General features: G+C 54.4%; 1 protein-coding gene across 14 annotated transcripts in view; it reads left to right on the top strand.

Annotated features, from left to right (window-relative positions):
• The window catches only part of GNG7 (G protein subunit gamma 7), a 63,213-nt gene that overhangs the window by 24,461 nt on the left and 24,586 nt on the right, over positions 1-14,166 (top strand). The window contains exon 1 of one of the 14 annotated variants that reach the window (XM_068661960.1): positions 1,755-1,777. The exons of 11 other annotated variants lie outside the window; for them this stretch is intronic. The gene's annotated coding sequence lies outside the window, so the exon portion shown is untranslated. Of the gene's footprint in view, positions 1-1,754; positions 1,778-3,062; positions 3,086-6,491; positions 6,514-14,166 lie in introns of those variants that run through there. 2 more of the 14 variants (XM_068661951.1, XM_068661956.1) reach the window with 2 other exon arrangements.

The raw sequence follows: 14,166 nt of genomic DNA, 5'->3' as shown, positions 1-14,166 counted from the left end.
CCAGCTTTGATAACATTTCTGTTCCTTACCTATCTGAGAAAGGAAAAAAGTGCATTTTTGACTTGCAGCACTACTCCTGTCACTCAGGGTTAATTCTTTGCAGTGATGCTTTCTGAGTGACCTGCAGGTGGAAGGAGGACGCGGTGCCTGCAGAGCAGCTTGGGCAGCCAGGAGCAGGACCTGTGCTCGGCTGCAGCCCCGTGGCACAGCCAGCCTCTCCCTGTCCCTTTTTGGGGATCCCTTCGTCCCTCCGTGCTGATCCTGCATGCTCTGCACATCGTGGCGTGCCATCCTCCCACCCCACGATGCCATCTTCCATCCGGCAGCTTCCCAACGTGACCGACTTCCCCGCTCAGGGTAACCTACAGGGGTTGAAACGTTTGCTGGCTTCCAGCAGCGTTATGTAAACCATCCCCGGCTCGCGTTGTCATTCTGAAAGTGTGCTTTAACATTTCGGCTGTAAGATCGGAGATAATGAAAGAGGGGGGGGAGCGTTGCTGAGTCAGTTCTTGCTGGCTCTGGGTTTTGTCCTTCCTGCCCTCCCACACGCTCCACCTGCGCACTGAGCTAACCTTCAGCACTGCCGGCCCGCCGGGCTTTCCTCCCAGCAGCAGTAAACACAGCAGGGCTCCTTTTTTTTCCTGCCACATCGCCCTGCTGCTTCCAAAGAGCCCCTGGCCGAGGAGGGCTGAGGAGCTGGGAAGGAAGAAGGGGTCCCTGCACGTGGCCCCGGAGTTTGGGCAAGCCGCCGCTCCGTCCCGCCTCTGCCAAACGGGCAGGCAGCCAGGATAATTAAATCAGTCTTTCCTCTGAAACACCTAAATTCCATGTAAACAGGAACGTGTCCTCCTGGTCCCGTTGGGCTGCAGAGCTGAGGTTTCGTTTGGCAACCCTCGCTGCAACCCGGGGGTGCTCGGTGGTGTCGTCTCCTGCCCGAGTTAGTCACACGTGGCTGAGCAAACATGACATTTGTTTTGGGGTCTGAGACATTTGTTTTTGGGGGCTGACACGCGAGACATCCCCGTCACTGTTTAAAGAGGCCGTGTGGTGGCGTCCATGTCGCAGGCAACACAAAGACCTGCTGGGGTTTTGCTTTTTTTTCCCCCAAAAATCCCTGGTGCTGGCGGCGTTGCACGCAGCGAGCCTCAGGGCTGGCCTCTGCCAAACCAGGTTTGTCGGGCTCCTACCCAATTCTTTGAAGCCTGGAGCTGCCTAAGCACATTCGTATCTGTGCAAAAATGCTTACTGTGATTTTTGAACTAAACCTTTTGTTTTCTGGTGAGATAGGAAGGCCTGCCTGTGGTTAACTGGAGGAACAGTTCGGTCCTGTGCGAACTTGCAGAGGAGATGGAGAAACAGCCTGTCCTGGGAAGCAGCCTGGCCTGCTGTGAAATTGGGTGTTTGAAATGCAAATCAGCGAGAGGGTGCCGGGGGTTTGGGTGAATAATCCGGCTGTCAATCGTTCCTGTAATTGATTTCTGACTTTCTAGTGCGAAAGCCCTCAATCTCTTATCTGAATCTCGTGAAATTTGTGCTTTCAAGTTGCGGAACCGAGTTGCACAGGCACATTGTCATTAAACAGGTTTGCTCGTTCTTTATCTGCTTTTTTTCTAAGTATAGATGTGTGTAAAAGTGCTTAAACAGCGCTAACTGGCCTGGTTTCCAGTTTGTTTCCCTTCCCAGCGCGGGGTTCCCATGCAGCTGTGCTCCTGGACGGGGCGTGCGTGCAGCAGCCCTTAGGACAGCGTTCCTCCCGGCCTCGGCTCCACATCATTTGGTTAGTATTTGTTTAAATTTTGAATCCCAGATCTGTCTCCGCATCACTTAAGCTACCAGACAGACACCTTTATTAGCTACACGCACGGCCCCAGCCCTCTGGCATTTTAAATCCAGTTCGTACGTATTAAAATCAAAAGGATATTGGCAGCTTTCGGTTGCTCGTTGCTATAGTTCGCTGGAATTAATCTGGAATCCCCAAATGCCATTTGATTGAGTAAAGGCAATTGCAGTTTGTTTATTAGGAAGTCAGCTATTTCAGTTAAAATCTGCAAGGAAAGTTGCTTTTTTTATCTCGATGGCAGTTTGGACCGGAGAAAGCTCCCGTTCGGGGTTCCTCCTCTGCGCTGCGTGCACAGGAGCTCGTGTGTGAGCTGTTCTTTCCGTAGGCTTCAGCTTTTCTGCCAGTCCTGCCCAGAGAGAGTCGCTCTGTTATTGTCACATGCTCCCAGCTGTACCAGGCCACAGGAAAATGTGTGTAAAAGTGTCTAGAAAGAGCCAAATTAGTCAGCAATTAGTTCGGGTGCTCCGCTTCTAACCCTGAAGAGCGTCTCTGCTTTCTACCAATTGCTTTCCTCGGCTTAACCTATTGCTGGGAACTTTTTTTCTGATTTGATGGCAAAAAGGACACTGCGAATGGCATCGTCTCCAGGTCAGACCAACCTTTGGCTGGGGAAAAAGAACACCCCAAACGAGACAAAATATTCAGGTAATCGTGAACTCGGTGCCTCCAGCTTGGGCTGGAGCTGAGCTAAGGCAGCAGTGTTCGAATCACCCTTGGAAACGCGATGTTCCCAGATTTTTATGACTTCGTGTGATCACGAGGACGTGTCCCAGCACCGTGCCAGGTGCAGTAAACCATTGACCTGGAAGAAGCCAGCACCACCGGTGCAAGCAAATGAGGAACTCCAGCTCGCCGTGGAAGCCTCCCGTTTAAAGACGACCTTAGCCTGGTGATGAAATCTCATCGATTTTTGGAAGCACATCAGCAGCAGGTCTCTGACCGCTCATAACCACGGGCTGGACAAAGCCTGACCTAACGGCGTTACATCAGCTGCATTCAGAGCTCCTTGAACCTGAACCTCCTGGGATTTGCCCACCTTTGCTTCCGAGGGCCTTGGCTGCAGGCTCTCGGAGCCGAAGGGCTGCTTTTATTTCCCCAGCACCTCTTTGGAGCAGCTCTTGGGGCTGTTTTGGTGTTCCTGCACCCTCCCCAGCCTGGGGATGGCGTTACGTTTATCTGAAATACCTGCTAAGAATAACTGGAGAGCATCCGCAGAGGAGTACAGAAAGCCTCAGGAACACGAGGGTAGGCAGCAGCGTCCAAGAAATCTCCTTATAAAGCATTGCTACGGCTGCGAGGCGCTGCCAACAGGAGTGGCCCGCGCTGCCAGTAATTTCTCCCCTTTTCCTTTCCCTGTTGCAATTCCCTGCTCCTGCCAGCACCACGCCTGCTGCCCGCGATCGGCGCGGGGCTGCTGAAAGTCACGCGAAGCTCAGGGGGCTCGCGGCTCCCTTTGGGGCAACTGCCTGCAGCTGAGGAGAGGGTGATTCTGCAGAGGAATCTGCAAAAGGGGGGCGTACGGCCGAGTCTAATCCCGTTTCGGCCGGCCCCAGAAACAAAAGGAAATGGTTTTCTTGGAGCTGCGTCCCGAGCAACCCTTGCTGCCCTTTCTCATTGGTTTCAGGATGCAAAAAGCATGAGTCACGTCAGCTGCCTTCGCAAGCCTTTGCCTCTGCAAACCAGTTCTGCTCCTCTTCGTTTTGCTTCCCCTCTTCAAGGAGGGTGGCTAAGCAAATTAGCAGCTTGTTTGTGCAGGATGGTGGCTCAGCATCCAGCTATCTAAACTCTGGAGGAATTTTTTTTCCTTCCTCGGAACTACTGTGCTGGAACTGTTTGGCACAAAAAGCGGTGCTAGGATAAAAGTTCATCGTAGGCTTCTCCGGATGGTGCTGTGATGGAGCAGAGGGGGCTAATTTGGGGACAGCAGCTTTGGGAAGCTCAGAGCTGCTGAGAACGACCAAATCTGCCCCTAGGAGTGGCAGCTCTGGAGCAGGGCTGGGGGCTTCTGGCATGGGCTGGAGTAAAAGCCGCTCATCTCTTGTAGTAAAACCTTCAATTCAGCAAAAAGAGTTATTCAGTCTGCAAAGCCATTATGCTGGCTTTTTAGATAAGCTGCAATTCAACCCTTTAGACGGTCTCACGGTTTTGTGTTAGCTGGCTGCCCGCTGCTTGATAACGACGGACGTATCTCACCAAATATTCGGGGTTTTTTAATGGCTCGAAATTATCTCCAGACTTTTTTTTTTTTTTTTTTTTTTTTGCAGGGTCATGTGAGATCTCGCAACAGGTGATCCGTAGAGGAGTAATAGTTAACTCCGCGTTGTGCAAAGGCTTTCTGCCGGCTGGCTGCTGCTCGTTGTGCAAGCAGGGTTCCAGCTTTATCAGCATCGACAGGAATCCTGTCTCCTTTGTGACAAACGCTGGGTTCTGTCTGCGTCGAGGTGCTTTGTTAAGATTTACAGAGGCCTTGCAGGAAAAGGAGGGCAGTTGCTTTCCCAAGGTCACCCGGGAAAGCTGGGGCAGAGCCGCTGCAGGGACCGCGCTGCAGCCTCCGGGTCTGGGGCTTCGCCTCCAGGCTCCTTCCTCGCAGCCCTGCAGCAGGGGGGGAGCCCAGCTGGCTCAGAGACCCGCTTGTTTTGGGACACAACAGGGAAATGGATGTGACCGAGTGTCCCGAGGCAGGCGCTGAAGCAGTCTTGGCTCAGGTGAATTTGTTCCTTGTCTCTGTGCTCAGCTTAAAAAAAAGCAAAAACCTTGCAAACGCTCAGAAAACTGCTCGGAGCCAAACTGCATTTGAAACAGGACAGGACTTCCAGTTCTGCACCTCTAATCTGAGCTCAGCGAGATGCTGAAAGCCTCTTTCTAGAGGCTCATCCAGTGCCAAGTAACGATACCTGGCTCTTCAGGAGATCCCCCTCACGTGGCCAGGCTGACAGCTGAGTTATCACTTCTTTCCCCCGGTCTGTAGGCTGTTGGCGATGACCCTTCTCTGCACCTCTTCCACGCAGGCACACAAACCACCTTTCCTGCCCTCCCGTGCCCTTGAAACTCTCTTCTAAGAACTTAATTTCTGCAGCATGTGCAAAACTCCTCTACGTTTCTTAATCAGACGCAATCATCAGCATGCAGAGAGTGTGGGGGGGAAATCTGAGATTGTGGCTCTGCCTGACTTTGTAGTATAACTGAGAGAATCCCAATTTGATATAGTACCAAAAAAAAAATAAAAATCTTTGGGAAGTGTCCCAGTTCTCCCTCTCCGGGTGGCCTCGTTCGGGTTGCAGTCTCCTAGGAGGCACTTTGAAGTGCCGTGATTGTTTGTAACCCGGTTTTCCCCGTTTTCTGTTTTCCTAACGCTTCTCAGCACTGTAGTGTTAAGTGTGTATCAGCCTAAAATTTGGGGATCTGAACACACACGCCTGTCAGTTTTCTGTGAACTGCAGCTGCTTAAGAGTTTACAAATGTCTCTGTTCAGGAGAGATGTGAGCACAATACTCTAATTTTAAACCCTTTTGGCATAAAGCTTCAGAGGAAGGGTTTGCCTAGCGGGATGCTGGGGTTCAGCAGAGCAAATCTGCTTTGTAGTACCAGCATCGAGCAGGTCCCTCCCGTGACAACCACTGCTCAACCCTTTTGCATTCTTTCCCCGAACATATTTGCTCTTCAGGTCTCGTCTGAGCGCGCCCCGGGTTCCTTGCTGCCGGCTGCCCTGGGGCGGTTTCGCTGCCGGCACATCGCCCTTCGTGCCCTGCCCCGTGGCTGCCGCGTTCCTACCCCTGTGGCATCCTATTCCTGCGGGCCCCGAGAGCTGCCTGCAGCTGCAGGGGTTGGTGGCAGTGCCCTGAGCACTGCCTGCAGCTGCAGGGGTCAGTGGCAGGGTTTGGGGAGGCACAGAGCAGGACGGAGCGCTTGGAGCACCGGGCACGCCGTGCGTGCTGCTAGCACCGCTCATCTCGTGCTCTCAGAGCTGCTGAATCAGTCCAAGGGCATCTCGCTGCTTGGCTGCATCCTGCAAAAAAGAGAGGGGAGAACAAGGGGTCGGGTTCAGAGGTGCCCAAGAGGACTGAGGGCTGCCTGCCCTCCTCACGTGTTGGCTCACGCCGTGCGTGCGGTCCCACGTTGCAGCCAGCAGCGATGAGGATGGATTGGAGAGGGGCACGACTGAGATGCTGCTGAAGCACAGCGAGCAGCTGGCTGCACACCAGCCACCCACGTCGCATGGGATACACACACTATTTTGGGAGGTTTTGTGTGTGTTGTGTTTTTTTTTGTTTTTTCCCAAGGCTCGGTTCTCGCTGGTGGGATCTCTCCTTGTCCCGGCGCTCTCAGAGCTGATGAGTCTCCCTTCCTTCGGTCTCCCTTCTTGGTAGGAATGCTGCTGGTGGTTCTTCAGATGAGTTTACACCTCGTTGTTTTCACTAGCTCTGGGGAAATGAGCTCTCCTTTCCCACAGGCAGGTGCTGGCTTTCCCAGCTGTCGGCACACACCAGCTTCCCAGCCCCTTGCCATTTGAACGTCGCAGCTGGGAAATGCATTACTGGGTAAGAACGGCTCGAGCCCTGAACACGGTGCTCCCAGGCCCAGCAAACGTGGTGTGAGGGCTCCAATTTGGAGAGCTGGAACCTCAGAAAGGCTCCTCCTGGACTCAGAGACCCTGTAGGGTGGTAGGATGGCAGGTGAGCCGACAGCTTGAGGCCAGGGCGAGCGAACGGAGGGGACGGGGATGTCTGCTCCGGGAGCAGCCGTGCCAAAAAACCACCCAGGAGAGATGAAGTGGCCGAAGTCCAGCATTTACTGCTGCACGGGGAAGAGCCGATGTGTGCTTGCAGCCTGTTCACACGGCTGGGCTGTGTGAATCACCCTGCAGGGGGGTGCACGGCGCGGGGCTGACCGTCCCCGGCACCCCAGCGCGCGGTCCCCTGCCCTTTGCATTCCCACGATGCGAGGGGAGGGGGCGAAGACGTGGTGAACTGGGTGAGTTTCCTGCGGTTTGGTGACTCAGTCGGTACTCAGCTGTCTTACTAATACTTCTCCTGTGTCACCAGCTGCTCTGCCACCCGCGCCCCACAACCTGGCTGGACGGGCACGTGGGGGTACCCCGGCACCCTCTTCGTTCCCAGCTCTTGCTGCAGGCCCTGCCCGCTTCCTTGCCCAAAACTTAAAAAGTTTGCAACGTGCATTTCAGGGAAGAAAGCTGCATTTCTGCCCTGAGATTTTTCTCTTGCAGTATCGAGCTGCTTCCTTTTCTGACCTCCAGAGGGTTGCAGGTGATGTGCGCCTCACCCCCTTCTCCCTGGCGTTAGCAGGGCTTGCTCCGGAGCCCCTCTTGCTCAGGGGCTGCAGCAATTTGGGTTTTTCACACTTCTGCTCCTTCTTAATACTGCACTGCAACGAACAGAGGTACAGACAGCATTGTTCTGAGCGTGGTTTGCCTTAAAGTACTTTACCTGGTAATTAAAATGGTCACGGGGAGTAGCAGAGCATAAGACTCAGTTAAAAATATCCCATTTCAAAATATTTCCAGCAAAGCCAGTACCTGAAATTCCAATCACTGCGCACCTCTGGTGTACAGAGACTTCCCCGAAAAAGCCTACTGATTTTTATTTTTTTTTTCCAACTGTTATCTTATGGAGCCTTGAGTCACAAAGTTCGGTCTGGTGGAAGGATTACCCACGTCCAGACACCCGCAGTGCCCCTGCTAGCTGCTGCTCCTGGCTCCTAGGAGTGAGCTCGGTGCCACCGCAGCTCCCTTCTCCCCTGGCTGCTGCTCGCGTGGCCGGGGGAGCCCTGGGCATCAGCAGCCACGAGTCTGTTCCCAGCAGCGGTTACTCTGGGAAGCGTGAGCAGAAGGGGATTAATGGCCAACAGGAATGCTATTTACGTGGTTCCAAGCAGAGCAAAAAAATAAAAAAATAAAAAAATAAAAAATTACTCAGAACTGCAACCGTCGCTGGGGTTGGGTTCAGCGCCAGGGCTGCCCGTACGGGTGGCTGGCTCTGCCCGGCTTTGCATCAGCAGCAGAGTCAACAGGCAGTTGGGTTTGATGGAGTTCCAGGAAGGGCCTGAGAAACGGCTTTTTTTTTGCTGGGGTTGTCTGCTGCTTTTACTTTTTATTGCTTCCCTGACGTGGAGCGCCGAGCTCTGGGGTCTGAGTAAGTGCACAGCACGGGCAAAGTGCTCAAATCCTGCCCAAACTGCAGAAAAGGGGAATGTTGAGCAAGCAGCTTGTTAAAAAAATAAAATAAAATTGATGCTCGTGTTCTGCCTTCAGATCTATTTGGCGTTCAGGCTGGCTGTGGGGATGATCTCAGGTGGAAAGCCTGAGTTAGCTGCTCCTTAGGCAGATCTTCCCTCTCCTGCAGCACCCGGTGGGTGTTCTCACTGCATGGGCAGCTCTCCCAGTAGCTTTTAGAAATCTGTGCGGACCCCCGTGCACAGATCTCAGCCCTGTTGGCGCGGGGTCTGCAGGGGGCATCCAGCCCTGCCCGCCCCATCGGGCCGCTCACCTTCCCGTGAGAAGTGGTCCTGGAGGGGGCTTGTCGGGGTGGGTGAGAGGTGGCCAGCGACACCTCGGCTGTTTGTTTCTGGTAATGAGTTTCCCACATTGTTAGGAAGGTCGTAAATTAACGCGGGGAGCTCAATTTTGCATGGTCAAGGAGTATCTGGTATTTGAAAGAGGCTTGTTGTGTTGCCAGAGTATGCAAAAGCGTTTGGGTGTTGCTCCGAGTTTGGCAGGCACGGGGGCCCTTCATCTTTGCAAAAAAAAAAAAGTCGTTTGGTTTAATGTGTTATTAAAGTAAATGTATAATGAGCTTGCTACTGAGTGCCCATTTTTGACACTTTCGTAAATCTTAGCTCTGCACATTATTGCAAGTATCTGATTTAAAGGCTTTTCCTAACATTTGTTGTGTTGTTTTTGTTTTGTTTTTTTTTGTGCATCGTCCTAAAGAGGTGGTGGTGGTGGTGGGACCCAGAAACATCCCAGCAAAACTCGAGTTCTCAAAGCTGTTGTGCAGGAAGGGGAATCCCCTACAATAACGCCGAGCTTGAGGTGGAGGAAGGTAACTGAAAGGCTTCGTCTTGGACCGAAGGTCAGCAGCCAAGCAAGGCCAAGGCAGCTGACACACTTAGCACCTACACTAATTATTCACTATTTATGCACAGGAAAGTGTTTGGTATTTTAGCAGAGGAAAATCGGGAAACGCCGGGGCTGCTCGTGGTGGGACTGTGCCGTCCTGCCTGCTGCGTGACTCACGTGCCGCAGTCCTGGTTTTGCCTCTTTGGAAACGTGACGAAGATGCAGCTCCAGTGCTTTTAATTAGGAGCTGTTTACGTTCATCAATGCAGGCTGCAAATGGCTGGAGGGCAGACACCAGCTGCCTTCCACGTAGGAAGCCAGTCCCCCGGCTTGCATTTTGCCCCTGGGAGCCGAAGCTGCAGCACAGGGAGGACCGAGCACAGCCTGTGCTGACGCTGAGTTTATTCTGCTCAAGTTCACGGCCGTGCTCGGCCTGTCCCACCTCGCTCAGGCCATGCAGACCCGAGTTGGTCCCTATTTGAGGAAGCTGTCACTACACCACGCGCCGGTGACCACCAGAGGTTGCGTTGTTCCACCCAGGTTTCCATTTGTCAGGCAGCAGCAGCTCAGTGGCAGCGTTGGGGCTGCCCGGAGGAGGTCACACACGGCATTTCTCCTGCAGGTCGGGAGCCAAAGCCCAACAGGCGTCCATAAATTCATCCAGTCCCCCCTCGGAGAGCTCCCCATCGTGCATGCCGCTACCTGCAGCTGGACGGGGCTGCAGTGGGTCAGGGTGAGACGTTCCCAAACGCCTGCCCCAAGCCTGCAGGAGCGCAGGAAGCAGCAGCGAGATGGTTGGATTCAGTCTCTGATCAAACATTTGGCGCTTCCTGAAACACAGCAGCCTCCTCCGGAGCGACACTGGAATAAATCTGTACAGCAAGGGGTTCCCATCCTCTTGTCGGAGATTTAAATCGGGTACGGAGCGGGGCTTTTGTGTCTGTGCTCTCCGTCATTCCCATTCCGGTGCACCCAAATCTTAAAAATTAATCATGTTCTGTCTGAGGGTCAGGCTTTTAATCCCTTTCACATCGGTCATTGCGGGGGTTCGCTGTGCAGAACCCAAGGCCACTTGTTTTTCTGGCTGTAGGATGATTTCTGGACAGGGCACAGATGTGCCCGTTCCCTGCATGTCCTGGCACTGCCCTTGCGAACACGCCGCGTCCCGTTCTGTCTGGCGGCTCCCTCCGGCTGGCCCCTGTCCAGGACGAGCAGCTCGGTGTGAGGGATCCTTTGGCCAAGGCAGCTCGAGCACCATGGGGTCTGTATGATATCATCACCCTTAACTTAACCATTTTTGCTGGAAACTCCTCCAGTCCTTCATTCCATCGTGCGCCTTCATGTTTGCGTTACGCAAACATGAAGGTACGCTTAACCAGAATCAGGAATATTGAAGAAATTAAGGGAATCTAGAATATATAAACCAGAAAGAGCTCTTGGTTTTCAGATCGTGGTGGTGCCCCCACTGCAGGTTGCGCACGGGCTGCTGCAGGGAGCAGCTGCGGAGCTGCTGGAGGTGGCCTCGAGCTGCCACTGGGTCACCAGCAGCCAGGCTGTCACTGCTGGGTCACTGCTGCTTCTTTTTTTTTTGGGGGGCACTGGGGCAGGGCTGCTCTTCCAGATGTGCCTGAAGGGAGCATTCAAACCTGCCAGGGGTCGTGGTGGGACGGTAACAGCGTGGGTTTATCAGCGCTGGGGCTGATGGCTCTTTAATGGGGCAGTTTTGTTTAGCAGGGGCTATTTATGTGCACTTGAGTGTTTCCTTCCATCCCGTTTGTCACGATAAACTGATTGCAAACCGTCCTGAGAGCTCCTGCAGCTGGTGCTGCTGCACTGAAGCTCGGATCCCTTTTGGAGCCCACCAAGCTCAGCAGGCGAGGCCAGACCCCGGGTGCTCCGTGCAAAAACATTCACCCCTCCGCTTGCCGCACAAACGCCTTGCTGCTCGGGGAGGTGGCACAGCACAAAAAAACCCACCCTGTGCGAGATTGCTGTAAGTCACACGTCTCCTTTTTCCTCGTTACGGTGTGTGTTGGGACAGACGGCAGCACACACCGCAAGGTGCACCAGCCCTCGGTGGGGCAGGAGCTGAGGAGTTAACGCAGATTGTCCCCGCAGGGCTGTTTGTGCAAAGCCCGAAGCCGGTGACATTTACCAGGCACTTACTGGCAAAGTTGATGGGGAGCCAGTGGCCGGGGGATTTATTTTTTTTTTTTAGCTTTGTTCTGCAGGCTTGCTAACATCCCCAAACGGGCGCCGTTATCAGCAGCATCTGCGGTGCACTGACTCATGTGCTCTTTGAGCGAGGATGACAAACGGGGAGCGGAGACAAACAACTCCCGTGCAGAGGGGGAAGGAGGGGCCGGTGGCCTCGGAAGGCATTTCCAGCGACGTCCTCAAGCAGCAAAACTTCGGCCTTTTGCTTCCCAAGAAATCTAATCTGAGTTTCTTTGGAAGCGGAGGAGGGCCGGCACGCAGCGAGGCAAGGAGGGCTGGAAACCTCCGTGGGTTTGCAGCTCCCCCGAGCTGGAGAAGTGCCGTGGGGGGCGGTGGTTGTTTGCTGGTGTCCTGCACACGCCTGGCACCGCAGCACGGAGCCCTGGAGCTGCTTACAGCAGGGGCCAAGGTACTGCGTGTCCCCTGGCACCCCCCGGCGCTGGGGACAGCCCGTATCGACGGCTGCAGGAGCCCTGTCACACTCCTTCCCTTGGCTAATTATAGCTGGGAAATGTTTCTCGTGCCGTACGCTGGGTTTTAACCTCATAGGTCAGGGGAAATTTCGGGGATGCTCTGCTCCCGTGCAAGGTGCAGCTGTTTAACAGCGAAGCGTCGCCTTCGGAGCGAGCGCTCGCCTTGCCCACGGGTGGGATTTGCTGTTTTGGGGCTCGGGGGAGCTTAAATTGCAAGAAGCAGAGCGGGGGGCAGGCAGGGGGGGTTCCACACAAAGCCCTGCTCCGATGCAGAGCTCGGGGTGCCCGTAATTTGCCCGTGTGGCCGGGGAGGTGAAGCCCTGGCAGCGCTCCACGAGGCCCTTCTGAGAAGGTGAAACCCAAATTCCAGTGTTTGTTGGGAGGGGATCGCCTGCAGTCACCCTTTGCAGGAATAGGCGGTGTGAAATTCCGCTGCCTGCTTTCCCTTTGAAGTTCCTCATCATTTTCCGTAGAACATAGCCCTTTTCTTTTAATTTCTGCTCCAAAAAAGTGCTTTTTTATTATCCTTGGGGAGACCGCTCACTGAAATTGAAGTCCTGGCTTCAAGAAATTGTACAACTTTGATCACTGGACTTAAAAGCTAGGAAGGGGATGGGATTAGTGCTATGACTTGTGCAGATAAATATTTGTGAGTGTGTGGGACTCGAACAGAAATTACAGGGCGCGTAAACACGCGTCCTTTGATCAGCTCTCCAGCTCGTTAGCCTGTTGAATTTATCGTCTTGTCTGAGGATCCAAGGCAGGAGGGGTTCAAGGGCTATGGAACAGCCACAAATCTCTTCCCCTTTCTGCGGACGGTGTTTTTTTCCCCGTGGTATTTTGATTATAAACACAGCAGGACGGTTTGGGAACCTGCTGAGCTACCCGAGAGCTCCTCTGGTCTTACCCCGGCCGTGACTTCGGTCACCCCGGAGGTCTGAGATGCCGTGGGCTGTGCCCCCGGTGTTCCTTCGGGTCTCATCCACGAGGTTTTTGCTCAAGCTGACAGCGGGAGGCTCCTGGTGTCCTGTCGTGAGCAGCAGCGACTGGCTGGCGATTCATCCCGTAGCAGCAATAACGCAGAAATTCTGCAAGACTTGGAGAAATCCGCTACGAGCCTGCCTTCCCCCATCCTGATGCCAGTCAGAGGAGCGCTCCCCTTCTGCTTCCCGATTTCTCTTGCCTCAAACAGCCCCTGGAAGGCTCCCGGCGTTGAACAGACGCGGTGGAGAGAGGCTCCTAACATGGTAGCAGGCGCTGGGAAGGGAAGGTTCTGTCTTACCCTCGCCATCTGCCTAGCGGCACGCTCCAGATGATGCAATGTGCCGTGTGCCGGATCAAAATAACCCCTTTTTATTTTTAACGAGCTGCGTTTAAGCAGAATACTCCGCCAACCCCTCATTTGGGGGCTGACCTTACTCGGTTCCTCGAGGCACGCTGCCGCAGCGCGTCCTTCGGTGCCGGGGCTGGCGCTAACGATCCTCAGCCTCTTCTTTTGGCATTTTGGGAAAGGAGACGGCTCCGCCGTGCTGCTCAGAGCAGGGCTGGCTCGAGCTGATTCACCGGGCACCGGCAGCCTTCGTCTTCCAAGGGGGTGTGCGTGGCGTGCTTGCGCTCTCGGGGGTGAGCTCCCCAAAGCGCCGTGTGCCGAGCTCCCTCGTGTCCCCTGCGAGCTGCGCTCAGGTCAGCGGCGCACGGGCTGCTCGTTTGCTCATTAATTGCTGGTTGTAATTTGCCTCCCTCCCCGTGTGGGTGGCAGCGTGAGATGCGTCATGGCTCTCTGAGTGGGTTAAGGAGTTTTCTCTCGCTTTCTTCTTCCTCTCCTTGCTCTCCCTCTTGTCTTGCACTTGCTGCCTTTGTTCTGCAGTGCCCCGCTCGGTAACGCTGCGGCTGGGCTGGGTTTTAAGGTTCTTGAGCCTTTGTGCTGCCTGGAACCCTTGGGGTCATCAGGTGTCCCTGGACTGCCCCAAACTGACCTTGTTTTTTTCATTTTCGGCTCAGGAGCCCGCGTGTGGATCAAAAAAGGAGGGGAGAAGCCAGCAAGAAAGCTGGGAGGAGAGGGAGACCTGAAAGCTGCCTGGGCTCAAGCCGATACTTGAAGGCAGACTTTTCGAGCTGAACGCTCGCTTTTCCAGGAATTTGTTTGCTTTTTCCTCTTTCTGCTCTGGTTACAAAACCCCGCTGTCCTTCTCGTACAGCTCTGAGGGATTTCCAGGGCTCGCTTCGTCCTTCGGTGAAATGCAGCTTCTTCATCTGGTGGGGATGACGGAGGTCAGCGCAGATGCCATCAGTGCTGGTTCCTGCAGCTCCTCGTTACGGGAACCCTTCCTGCTGCAGCAAATAAACCCCAACCACTTTTCCTTTGCATCGCCAGCCCCAGCTGGTGGTGCTGAAGGTGGTGCTGAGCTCCCCTTCTGGTGGTCCGGTCGCTTCCCTCGTGGCATCCCGGTGCTCTGTGGGCCCGATGCACTTGGTGCTGCCTCTCCTCCCCAAATTCCCCGTGCAGGATTTAGGATCACCTCGTGTGACACCCACCTCCCGGCCGCTCTGCGCGCGGCGTC

This window comes from Anas acuta, chromosome 26 (assembly GCF_963932015.1).
Source record: "Anas acuta chromosome 26, bAnaAcu1.1, whole genome shotgun sequence".
NCBI classification, from domain to species: domain Eukaryota; kingdom Metazoa; phylum Chordata; class Aves; order Anseriformes; family Anatidae; genus Anas; species Anas acuta.
The sequence above is the reverse complement of the archived record's forward strand: the minus strand, read 5'-3'. Positions and strand labels throughout refer to the sequence as shown.